The sequence below is a fragment of the Euprymna scolopes genome, chromosome 8 (assembly GCF_053919585.1).
Source record: "Euprymna scolopes isolate OS-2025 chromosome 8, ASM5391958v1, whole genome shotgun sequence".
NCBI classification, from domain to species: Eukaryota; Metazoa; Mollusca; class Cephalopoda; order Sepiida; family Sepiolidae; genus Euprymna; species Euprymna scolopes.
The window spans coordinates 110,711,769-110,725,470 of NC_136489.1; the positions used below are offsets into that span (position 1 = coordinate 110,711,769).

The following is a 13,702-nucleotide window of genomic DNA, read 5'->3' on the forward strand; positions in this document are numbered from 1 at the left end:
TGTGAGGAGTGAAGGGGAAATGGGGATCAACTCCCCGGGGTGTAGGGGAGTTTGATAGTTGCAATTGTATGAAGGGTTGCCCCTACATTGACCAAGGTCTTATATGTGAGGTTGGTATTTATTTTTTCCACCACCCAACAAATTAGGCACAAGGTCTATTTTTAGTGGGCTGAGTGAAGGAGAAATGGGGACAAACTCCCCAGGGAGTAACGGGGCTGGATAGTGACAATTGGTATGAAGGGTTGCCCCTACATTGACCAAGGTCTTATATGTGGGGTCGCCCCAACATTTGGTCTTTGCTTGCAGTATCTGCCGGAACAGATACTACACTTTGATCTTAGCCAAAATGCCAAGAAAAGGGTATTTATTTGCTCCCCCACCCAGCAAATAAGGCACAAGGCCGATTTTTAATGTGTGGAATGAAGAGGAAATGGGGGCCAACTCACCGTGGAGTAGGGGAGCTGGATATTGACAATTGGTATGAAGAGTTGACCCTACTTTGACCAGGGTCTTATATGTGGGGTTGGTATTTATTTGCTCCCCCACAAAGGAAATTAGGCACAAGGCCGATGTTTTATGTGAGGAGTGAAGGGGAAATGGGGACCAACTCACTGGGGAGTAGGGGAGCTGGATAGTGACAATTGGTATGAAGGGTTTCCCCTACATTGACCAAGGTCTTATATGTTGGGTCGCCCCCACATATGGTCTTTGCTTGCAGTATCTGCCGGAAAGATACTACACTTTGATCTAGGCCAAAAGGCCAAGAAAAACTTAAACAGCTAAGAACAGCATCTATCAACAACATACCGTTGATATTAACCAAAAAGTCCAAGCACAAAAATGTTACGGAGAGACCGACTGACCGACGGAGTGACTTATAGAGTCGCTTACACGCGACTAATAATTGTGAAAATGAACAAAGCAGACTGACCATTAGTGATATCGCATTAAAAACAAGTGAAGCATGCATGGTCCCTAGAGTGAACGAGGCATAAAAAATGACTAAGTTTAGCATTTACCATCTCCTTCATTTAACCCCAAAAGTTTCAGGGACGTCAAATCCTGGTTAAAATTAAGAAACGTTTAAGTTTTAGGCCTTAACATATGTAAATCTTAATTTTGCACCATGCAAAAAAAAAGAAATGCGCAAGTCCATCATTTGCCCCCACCTCTATTTAACCTCAAAAGTCCCCATGAAATAAATATCTATTTTTAATTCTTCTGAGTCGTAATTTGCGAATAATTTAACGTATACTAATCATATTTTTTAAAATGTCTTATTGCATGAATCTTGTTTTTTATCTTATTTATTTAAAGTGTAATTTCTGCTTCTGTACATTGTTGTGTGTTAACATTTAGGGCGAGTATCGATAACTCTATAATACATACCTCGCTTGAGATAGAGAGATACAGCGTGAGAGTGCAAGTCTTAGCGTGTTTTGACAAGCTTCTGGGTTTGACCTTTACTCCTGATTTGAAATGGAACACGTACATCAAGTCTGTTGCCATGGTCGCTGGAAAGATGGTGGGATCCTTCTACCGCTCCAGAAGATATCTCACTACTTATGCAATTCTCTATCTATATAAAAGCCAAGTACGTCCAAGGATGGAATACTGTTGCCATATCTGGACAGGAGCTGCTAAAAACAGCCTATCCTGCCTTGACAGAGTACAAAATACACTTCGTGGCTTAGTGGGGGATGCCCTTTTCTCTACCCTGCAACCTCTCTCCCACAGAAGAGATGTTGCGAGCCTGTCCTTGTTTTATCGTTATTTCCATGGCAGATGCTCATCTGAACTCAAATCTCTGGTCCCCCCTCGCCAATCTTTCACGAAAAACATCCGTCTAGCTGAATCCACTGTGAAAAATTTTCCCCACTCTTTATCTGTGCCTAAATCAAAACGCGGATTCCATGAACAAAGCTTATTTCTTAGAAATGCACGCCTGTGGAACTCTGTTCCGTCTGCCTGCTTCCCACCAGACTACAACTTGGATGTCTTCAAGTCCAATGTTAACAAATTCCTAATGAACCGCCCCCTTAAGTAAACACTTCATCAAATCTCCACACTAACGTAATATACTTGCAATAACCCTTATCCCTGAGTGGCTTCCGGGCCCTAACGATCACTGTGTAAAAAAACAAAACAACAAAAAAAAACAGAGATGGGACACAGAAGGAATGAGTGGCATATGAAACGAAAATATTATTTTCTTTTAGTTATTTTTAATTTCAACAATACGACTGGCTATGGATTCTATCGAATCTTTGTATTATTATAGCAACCAGTGGCTTACCTTCTCTTTTAAAAGAGTCGTCTCTATCGGATTCAGGAACATGCCGATTAAGACCTATGAGAAAAACCTCCAAGGCATGTGATCTTCCTTCTGAAAGGGGTTGGATCATTGGTGCCATCATTTAAAATGCCCATAATCCGAGACATTTCCTTTATTCTTAAAAAATTGATAATTTTTTAAAGGTGTGAGAAGACTGACCAAGCCATAAAAATGCCAAATACGTCACAAGATGGAGTACTGTTTCTATATCTTAGGAGATACTGTTCAGAGCATCAAATCCTGTTTTAATAGTGTACTAAATCGCCTACGAAATCTAGTTCAGGATTATGCCATCTGACACAAAGGCGATGTAGATAGCTTCTCTCGTTTGTGATCGACTGATCCCCAATCCCTTCCGTCTATTCTGTAAAGTATTCACAGCAACCCTCCTCCAAATAAAACGATCACAAGTAACTTTTTATTCTCTTTAATAAAAAATGCTTTCCAACTGACTACGACCTGTTTATCTTCAAGTATAATGCAAACAAATTACAAAATAAGGTAACCATTTTGGATAATTAGTTAATCTTATGTTACATTTTGCCTTTCCTACGTATTGTATACTTCTCTCTAATAGAGGGGATCATTATCCAATGATGTTATTCTTTAGCCTTATTCTCTGGTTACTTTTGGGCACTGATAAGTGGCTACATCTTAGTAAGAAATGTTTCTTTTGTTTTTTCTCTTCTTCTTCTTCTTCTTCTTCTTCTTCTCCGTCTTCTCATTATTATTATTATTATTATTATTATTATTATTATTATTATTATTATTATTATTATTTATAGTATCTATATATTAATACGATAGCGTGTGTGTTTTTTACTGTCACGCTTACATCCGTGTCGTTTAATAGTTACATACTTCCATTTCTTGTCATAAATAATTTTACCAAGTATTCCTCATAAGTTTTGTTTCGGTTTCGATTATAGCTGATGGCACTTAAGTCATCTATTTTTTTTATATATGAATAATTTATCAAGAATTCTTCATATGTTTTGGTTTCGGTTTCGATTATGGCTGAAAGAACACAAATTATATATATATATATATATATATATGCATATATATACATATATATACATACATACATACACACACACAGTTATATATATATATATATATATATATATATATATATATATATATATATATATATATAAATTTATAAGTTTATGCGCCCAAGTGATATGGATATCTGTTTTTATTTTTGAAATCGCAACTTTATAGTATACAAAAAATCGATAGAACAGTAAGTCTATAATAATATATCGGAAATCTGCAAGACATTAAATATCATATTTAAGCGTATTTTTTGACCGGGCTATGCCGGGTGTTTGTGCTAACATAGATAAATGCCTTTGCAGTTTTAACAAAAGAGCTATAAAAATATTAGAGCGTCTCCATTTACCCTGAACATCTTCGGAATGTCAAAATCAATATATTACATATGGATGAGTTTCCTGTAGAATTTAGTTAATATTAATATATTTCTTTGTCTTATTCTTCTCCACTTTCTCCCACTCCTTCTCCTTTTCTTTTTCTTCTTCTTCTTCTTCTTCTTCTTCTGCTTATTATTGTTGGGTACATTTGTTTGTTCTATTAAAGCGTCCTTTTCATGTGAAATAATCGGCTAATCCTACTATTATTTCTTCTCTCCGAACTCTGGTAAATCCTTGTGGCACCTGGTTAATCTTTATCTTTAAAGCTTCAAAACAATTTCTGCAAAGAATAGTTTCCAGTGTCAGAGGCGAAATCCATAAATCTCGTTTCGGAAGATTTTCCAATAAACGACGCCACATTTTCACCTGACATTTGAATCCGATTTGCAGATGTTAAATGCAAGTGAAACAGTTTGTATTTTCCACTGTTTGACTAGCATCCAATTCAGTTTAAATCTCACTACTTCTCTTACTTCGCACAGTTTTTCATAGTAAATTGATAAAGTTTACTGCCTCGAATAAGCACGTGTTGCTTAATTTTTTAAATAAACAAATATCTTTGTTTTACGCAAAATAAAAAAAAAACATGACCTATTGATTATTATTATTTGCTTGCTGTTCTAAAAACCAGCCGTTATAAATAATCGCTCGATGATAGGGATCGTTTTTTTTTTCAGGCGTATGTGAATTATAAGCTACTCTAAATGTCTAATGCAGCTCTATTGTCTATTAGCCGATGTATATGTCTTGTTATCCGTCGCATCTATGTCCTCAAATGTTTCGCGGTGAACTGATGTTGGTACCACTCTGTTGGGCCGAGGGTAATCCTTACCGACGAAAGTTAAATTTACCCGGATGTACCCCAATATAGATCTCCCATAATATTTGTACATCATATTATGTCTTTTATCCCAGTCATTTGTTTGAGTGTGTAGATCTAATTATTTTTTTTTAATATATAAAATACAAGCATTTCAGCCCGGCGTTGACCGCGTGTTTACAGGTGTATGTTGAGCAAAAATAAAAAGTGGTAATAGGAAGGCAGGCTCGAACCCGTACCGTGAAGAAGGAAAAGAACGGGATAAACCGTGACATCTTTACTGTTACAATCACTGTCAAACCAGGATTGATGTAGTTTTTAATTAAAGCTAGACAATCGAAATGAGGGGATGACTTTCGAAAATATCGGCGAAAAAAGCGACCCCTCCCTGTAGAAAAGTGCCTAGTTTAGGGTGAAGAAATAAATGTTTTTAGCCAGCTTTTCGGTATTTTTCGTCTGAAGTCTCGAACTTCAACCGATACTGATCTTGTGAAAATCCGTCGCCTCTGTCAAAAGTTTAAGACAAACATGCAAACTTACATACATGCATTTATATATTGGTAGCTACAATTTTCGACCCAAACCGATTAAAAAGCCTGCCCTATCTCTGAATACCCTTTATGTAAAATGTCAAATGTGTAGACCAGAAATTGTCTGAGTAATTTGGTAGAGACCACAGAGGTCAAATATTTTAACTTTGAACTCTATCATGACCCCTTAACATGTATTGTTTTGGGCTCAAATTCAGTTATTAAGTTAGATCCATGTCCATGGAACCTATATCTAAAATTTCAATTGCTTATACCCAAAATTGGCGGAGGAGTTTGGTAGAGTTCTCAAAGGTCAAATCAATGGACCTTGTACGCCTTACAAGGAAAATTACTGGCCGAAACCGGATTACAAAGATTTTCCCAAATCTCAGTATTCTGTATATCAGATTTCGAGTCTGTAGACTTAAATTGACAGATTTATTGCGTAGGAACTGTACACACACAGACAGACACGTTCAGTTTTATATATATATTGATTTCTCAATATTCAAACGTGGTATGTTTTTTGTAAATTAATGCTTTGATTCTAATCTTTCTTCCTCTATCTCTTTTTCTCCATCTCTCTCTTGTTTCTTCTCTTATTCTCTCTTTCTCTCTCTCTCTCTTTATATATATATATATATATATATATAAGAAGGAGAAGAACAGAGTTGCAAAGTAGAGTTATGCAAACAGTTTTTATTATTCGGTAGAATACTCCAAAGTTGGGTGCTCCTTAATCCACGGACTTTCAAAGAATGCCATTTCTTCTCATCAGAGGAAAAAATTAATAGCGAAATATTTCCATGTATTTACTGGTATCTGCATAGGTTGAAACTTAAAATTTTGTAATTTGTAGTCACAAAACTTAAAAATATAAGGTAGAATTAAATGGAACGGTTCATGTGCAAAGTTCATTAAGAGTCCAATGTTACAAAAAAAGATGACTAATCGTGTTGAAGGAGGTCCGGTGTAGATGAAGTTAAAGATTTGCCGGTAAAATTAAACAGCCTGTGTCCGTTTCAATGGTTGAAAAATGAAAAGCGGATCGTCAGAGAGTAAGGATTCCAAGGAGTTAAAGAGAGCCAAAAAACCGCTTCTATTTGACCTGTTGGAGAGTTGAGAGTCAACTATCCTAAGCTCTGCCACCCTCAGCGATTGTATTGAGCTTTTTCATTTGGTTGGGATTAAAATATAATTATATTTATATTTGATTTTGGTGTTTGCGTCTGCTTGATTACCAAACTTAGGTTGATGCGAAAGTTCTTGCTGAATTATCATTTTGATTTCAAATATACTTTCCTTATAATACCTTTACTTTTTATATCACTGTAAAAAGCGTTCATCGCTTTATCTTATGGTTTAAATTACAATCGTTTAAAACCATTATGTCTTCTTTTCAGAACTGTGAATACAAGATAGAAAAAAGTAAATTCGCGCAATCTTCTTATTTCAATTCAAGTTGGGCTGAAAAGCTGCTGAAACAGCTTGCGATATAATCGAAGCATTTGACCCAGGAACCGCTACTTAACGCACAGCACAATGGTGGTTTAAGAAATTTCCTGGTGGATCCGCGAGTTTTGAAGATGCAGTGGTCGCCAATCGGATGTTGACAATGGTCAATTAAAGACCTTATTCGAAGCCAATCCACGCACAACTGGACAAAAACTTGCTTTTGAATTAGACGTAACATATTCGACGATTTCCAATTACTTAAGTAAGATTGGAAAGTTGAAAAAAAACTTGATAAATTGTGGCCTCACGAATGTAACGGCAATCAAAAGTAACATCGTTATGATCTGCAAATTTGTACGCAACAAGAATGATCCGTTTCCGACCGGGTTGTGATTTGCGATGAAAAGTCGGTTCCTTATGACAACCAGCGGCGCCCAGCTCAGTAGTTAGACGCCAATGATGATGTACGACACTTTGCACCAAACAAAAAGAAGAATATCCTGAGTGGTTTGTGGTCTGCGGCCAGTCTTATCTATTACAGTGTTTTGAATGCAGACGAAACCATTACAGCAGAGAAGTAGGGTCAACAGATAGATGAAATACATCAGAAACTTCAACATAAACACGCAGCATTAGTCAGCAAAAAATGACCAATTTTTCTCGACAACAATGCTCGACCGCAGGAAGACGAGTGTAAGGGTGGCATATGCCCCAAGGAGACCCACCAATTCCTTATTGGACTTTGGGAGTCTGAATGCAGAGAGGAGTAGGAAAATCCCAAAGAATTATGGAAAGGAAGATAATCTGGCTAAAGAATCTTCCAGAAAAAGAAAAAAAAACGAACAAGTACCGAACATGACCAGTCAAACCTACCAAAAACCGAAACATACCCGATTCCAACAGCTGGAGAGATTCCAAAACTAAGGTAAGAAACAAGACACACATCACTCTCAAACATACCCACACAACAGACCCAAACACACACAACGAAACGACCGGAACATATTCATACCATACACCCGTCCCCACCAACAAACTAAACCAAAACTCCCATATAGAACACCCCACATCCACACAAGAACACAGACATCATACAAACACAAATACTACTACTAAAATGCTCCAAAAAAAAACAACATATCAACAACCGAAAACCCACTACCACATGACAACACTAAAAGATACAACCTCCCCCAACAATACGAAAATAGTTACTACAAACCACGTTACCCAACTCAGCCAAGAACCCACTATCTCTTACCCCACCTCACCCACACAAACTACCAAAAAATCCCCCTACTTATCAACCCACACCGTAACAACCCAATGGAACTAAACCATCCCTATAGATACCACCCAATACAAAACAATCTTTACAACACCAACCCCCAGTACCCCACAGTACAAAACCGACCCCAAAAATACCTCCCACACAAACACAACCAATCCGAATACCCCAGGTACCATCATGGCCCATACATCCCCACAAAACGACACAACCAACCTCCCAACCGAATCAACGAAACTAACGACCCTCACAATCATTTTTTAGGAATCCCTCACAAAATGACAACACCAGACTAGACAAAAAAAAACCCAAAGTCATCAACCTATGTACAGAGACGCTTACAAAGGACGAAATTGAAGTACTAAAACTAGACCTCAAATGTTGCCCAACTCCCAGAAGTAACATAGCAGAGTTAAAGAAAGATCTCAAAGAATTTGAACGCAAATTTAGACTCATAGATATACTTAACGACAGTGATAACACAACAGACGACTCTCTAGTGAAGAACAAATCAACATACTTCCCCAACAAACATAACAACTCAAAAGAATTAAATACCTTCTTTGAAACACTCTGGAGCCTCAACCCCCAACAAAAAGAAAACCCCACCAGTAATCTAACACGAAAACAAAACCAAGCACTTAAAAAAATCCAACACAATAACAACTTAGTTATAAAGGAAGCTGACAAAGGTAGTGCAGTAGTTATAATGAATAAGAACTTCTATAAAACAAAAATTTCAGAATCACTAGGGAACGAAAATTATTACAAACCAATTAGCTCTAACATAGACGACACAACCATATCTAAAATAACAAAACTCTGCACAACATACCATAGTACATTAACTAAAAAAGAAAAGGACTTCCTTACAAACTTCACAACAAAAACAAACATCTTCTATGGGCTACCCAAAATACACAAATCTAACCAGGTAAGACATGCCATCAAAATACAAAAGTCAGAATACATAAGCACCCCAAACCCCAACGACCTCACATTCAGACCCATAGTAGCAGGACCATCATGCCCAACAAGCAGACTTAGAAACCTAATAGATATACTATTACAGCCCTTCACCAATCTTGTCAGAAGTTTTGTAAGAGATAACACACACTCCCTTAGCTCCCGACCACCAACAGTAGACGATGGGACTATACTAGCCACATTCGATGTTAGCAGACTATATAGCAATATCCCACACAATCTAGGAAAAGAAACTATCGCATATTGGATTGACAAACATACACAGACTTTACACCCCAGATTCAATAAACAATTCGTGATTGATAGCATCAACGCCTTCCAATTCAATAAAGACAACTACATCCAAATACTAGGCACAGCAATGGGTAACAAAATGGCACCGACATATGCCACCCTTACACTCGCCTTCCTAGAAGAGACCCTTTATGAAAGGATAGAGCAAAAGTACGGGCACAATATAAAAACACTCTTCATAAAATCTTGGAAAAGATACCTAGACGACTGCTTTATCCTCTGGAGAACCTCATGGGGGATATCAAAGAACTCCACACTTTGCTACAAAATCTACACCCAAAAATAAACTTCACACTAGAACAAAGCCCCACAGAACTACCTTTCCTAGACATTCTAGTAACAATAAAAAACAACAACATAATTACAGACATCTACCACCAACCCACACACACTCAACAATACCTCCACTTCAAAATCCACCATCCTAAAAACTGTCTAAAATCAATACCCTACTCCCTAGCACGTAGAGTCTGCACCATAGTAACAGACAGACACCTCCGTTCAACTAGACTGAATGAACTACAAATAACACTGCGGAAAAGAGGATACCCACTACCACTAATACAGAAAGGTATTGAACTGGCTGAAAAAAATCCAATAGACCAACTAAGAACACCAAAAGAACACAACAAAGAACACATTCTAGCATACGTCTCTACACACAACACAAACAACCCAGAACTATTCACACAGAAAACAAAAAACCTTATCCTCCTCAATCAGAACGACAAACTAAACAACGTACTTAAAACAACAAAAATAATAAAAAGCAAACGCCAACCCAAAAACTTAAAACACATCCTAACTTCCTCAAAATGCGTCCCACATACTACAAAAGGAGTATAAAAATGCAACAAACCACGATGTGGAGTATGTGACATAATAATAGAAGGTAACACATACACATTCAAAAACCCAGCACAACATTCAAAATAAAAAAGGATCTAAATTGCATCTCCAGAAATGTAGTATATGCACTAAGATGCACAACATGCAACAAATTCTACATAGGCGCCACCAAAAATTTCAGCAACAGAGTGTCCTTACATAAGAGCAACATCAAAATTGCAGATAACAGACACCTCTATGTTTCAAAACACGTACACACATGCGGTGGAAACAGCTTCAAAATAATGCCAATCTTCCAAACAGACAATTATTTTTATTTACTTACACAGGAAAAAAACTTCATTACCAAATTCACTCCTGAACTGAACAGAACCTAATACCACCACACAAAAACATGAAATGCAAGGTACACTCGCATGCACACCCATACACATACACATATACACACCCACACATAAATCAGAACCGACACATTAAAACACACACACGTGCGCGCATACAACCACACACAGACATAACACCCCTATCTCTAATACAACACACTGAACAATACCAACCCCACTTAACCTCGAAACCAACAACACTAGGAGACACCTAGAACCATAGTATAATATCTGTTCCAACACCTCGCTCCCTCCTCAGTCAGGGGAGGAGAACCCCCTCATGACTGAAACGACTATCTTCCCTTCTATCATCCCCCTCCCATACCTACACCCCCTCCAATGCCCCCCCAGTGGGGAAACAAAATCTTCCCCACACTAGAAACCGATTCTGGGTCTGGCCATACCCACATGGGGAGACAAATAAATAGAAACATTAAAAACCCCTTATTTTAAATACACCCCTCTTTCTAAACAAATAATATAAGACTAAAACGAAAAATCACAATACTAAAATCCAAGAATCCAAAAAATAAATATCAAAATAGAATGAAAGCACCCCTACCCTTACTTCAGAAGAGCCAGTCCCCCCTCCCCACACATACACATTAGTAACGACCTCGGACCACAGCTGCGTTTCTAAGGAAGCAAATAACCCCAAAATACTATAAAACAATATACACATTCCCAAACCAATAAAAGCAAACACACACACGCACACACACGCGCACACATACACATAAACACGCACACACACACACACACACACATACACACACCCTACCCCACCCTAAAGGAAAAGAAAACACATTAGCAGAAAGAGATAGCGACTGACTACAGGGAAGTCAAAATCTCCCTGGACAAATCAAATAAAAAAGCAATGAAAATTCAGCATACCAATGTATAATAAACACTTACAAGCCTCCACCCCTTGGAAAAACTTAAAACTAACTACGAAAATCGCCATTTTTACACATTTGAAAATAATTTCTGACGAAGACGCATCACAGACCGTCTGAAATGCGCGTAAACGATTTCAATGACTTAAAAACATTATTACAATGATCCAAATATAATTCTCAATGAAAAACCAAGACACGGAATAATAAAATAATGTGAAAAAATACACATTGTTGGTGACTACTCCCTTATTTAAATATATATATATATATTAGGTTCACACACACACACACACACACACATATATACATATGTGTATATATATACTCATACATTAATTAAGTTTTAAAAATATATGGTATAATCAACATTTTGTAATTATATTTAAAACCAACGACTGATAATATTTTATTCATTTGTACACTTGTTTTTAGGAAACCTGTATTATCACTTATACATTAAGGTGAACCTTGAGGATTTCAAGATTTGCTACTACAACACATAATAATACAGTAATTGATAAATAATAATGCGAATTTCCGGCGTAAATATTAACAATGAGCAAAAAAACGGGTGTATTAATATGATACAGTATTTTGTAACTACAGAGAAAACAATAGAGCTTAACATTAAATCAAAAAATACATTTCATGATAGGATTACGATTTGTTTATCAACGTTTGGAATTATATTTTTTCTGATAATCGCGTTTAATTGAGTGTGAAGACTACGGCTTATAGAGAACACGTATTTTCATTTATAAATTATTATTATTATTATTATTATTATTATTTATTTTATTATAATTATTTTTCTATTATTATTACTTTTATTATTATTTCTATTATTATTACATTTATTATTATCATTAATATAAGTATTAGTAGTAGTAGTAGTAGTAGTAGTAGTAGTAGTAGTAGTAGTAGTAGTAGTAGTACATTCACTAGTAAAAAAAAAAGCATCTATAAACTCCGAAGTCATTCGTTAGAATTCCACTGTATTTTTGCACGAATCATCAACCATTACTATCTGTCAAATATTCTCTCCAGCTACGAATATTGTTATTAGTTTTGTTTGAATTTAGAGAATCAAAATTCATAGCAGAACCCAAATCGTGTGTGGTTTGTACGAAACCCTACTTTTAGTGATATGCGTTACATCTTTAACATTGCAGATTTTCTCTTGAACCCAGACTAGTAATTCACACTGTTCCATAGAAAGTTGATGATTAGCACAAAAAAGCATGGCGTCTGCCTAGAAATAATGTTATTACACTCACTACATTGACCTGTTGTATCCGAAGCAACAACTATTCACACTGATTGAGAATAGAAAATAGAAGAAATTGATTTTACTTTCGAAAGTTTGATAACTGTGCCTTATATTCTGGTGTTTTGCTTTTTGTCTTCATATTCTATAGGCAATAGGAATATCTTTCAAATCCGCTTTTGTATAAAGTATTATTATTACATACAGATATATAGAAAAATATGAAATGACAACAGGATGCTATGTTAACCCTTATTATTATCTCTTTACCAAGGCTGTTTTAGCCTGTAACCATTAGTACAGCCTCATCCTGCAATGATAACAGGTTGGATTTTAGGGCGTGATGCAGTTGTTGGTAATATTTACTACATCAAAAATTACAGGCTATACTTAAAAATATATTGCTCAAAATCTCAACTGAAGTGTATGAATACTATAAACATAAAATGCATGCATGGATGTCAAACCGATAATACTAGTGTCGATTCTATCATTGTAACTATTAGTTTACATATTAGACATTGTTTTACTCATAGCAATTATAGTCCAAGTCTTTTGGTTATAATTGCATCAAATTCATCTGGGTGCAATAAAATTAAAATGCTAATTTTATTCTTCAAGAAATCCCAATGGAGCAGCAAGACTAAAGAGTTATTTGTTTCTATGCGAGAAGAAAAAAAAAACAATAGCCTATTTTTCATCGTTTAATTGTGCCTTTCTAATTGTCTTCTCTATCCACGTTCCTGTGATAAAGAAAATCAATACCACCGGCCGTTCTCGCCCATCAATCAAATTGACATCGACGATGTTATTTAACTTTATTGGAAAGGACAACGGAACATTAACGTGTGAAGTTCTAGACAAATCCCCCTTGCAATTAAATAAATGTTTGATTTGTGTGATAGATATGCTCGGCTATTACGACATCTGCAGTGGCGAGTGCAATTTCTATCATATTCATTACACTTGATCTACACAAATTTTCTGTCGAAAGGTATGAGCCCAAATGTTCACCCATTTATGGATAAAATGTTTACGTGCGTATTATCGGGAATAATCGGCCGTTTAAAATATGCGTTGTGTTTTGGTATTGTACAACGTTAATAGTGTTGATAGGCCGTAAAAGGAAAAACAAAACTTTCTTACACACCTATAA

The 13,702-nt window shown here is 36.2% G+C and overlaps 1 pseudogene; it reads right to left on the reverse strand.

Moving 5' to 3' along the window:
• Window positions 1–236: 236 nt before the first annotated feature.
• Window positions 237–362, reverse strand: LOC145284312 (U2 spliceosomal RNA; annotated as a pseudogene).
• Window positions 363–13,702: the final 13,340 nt, after the last annotated feature.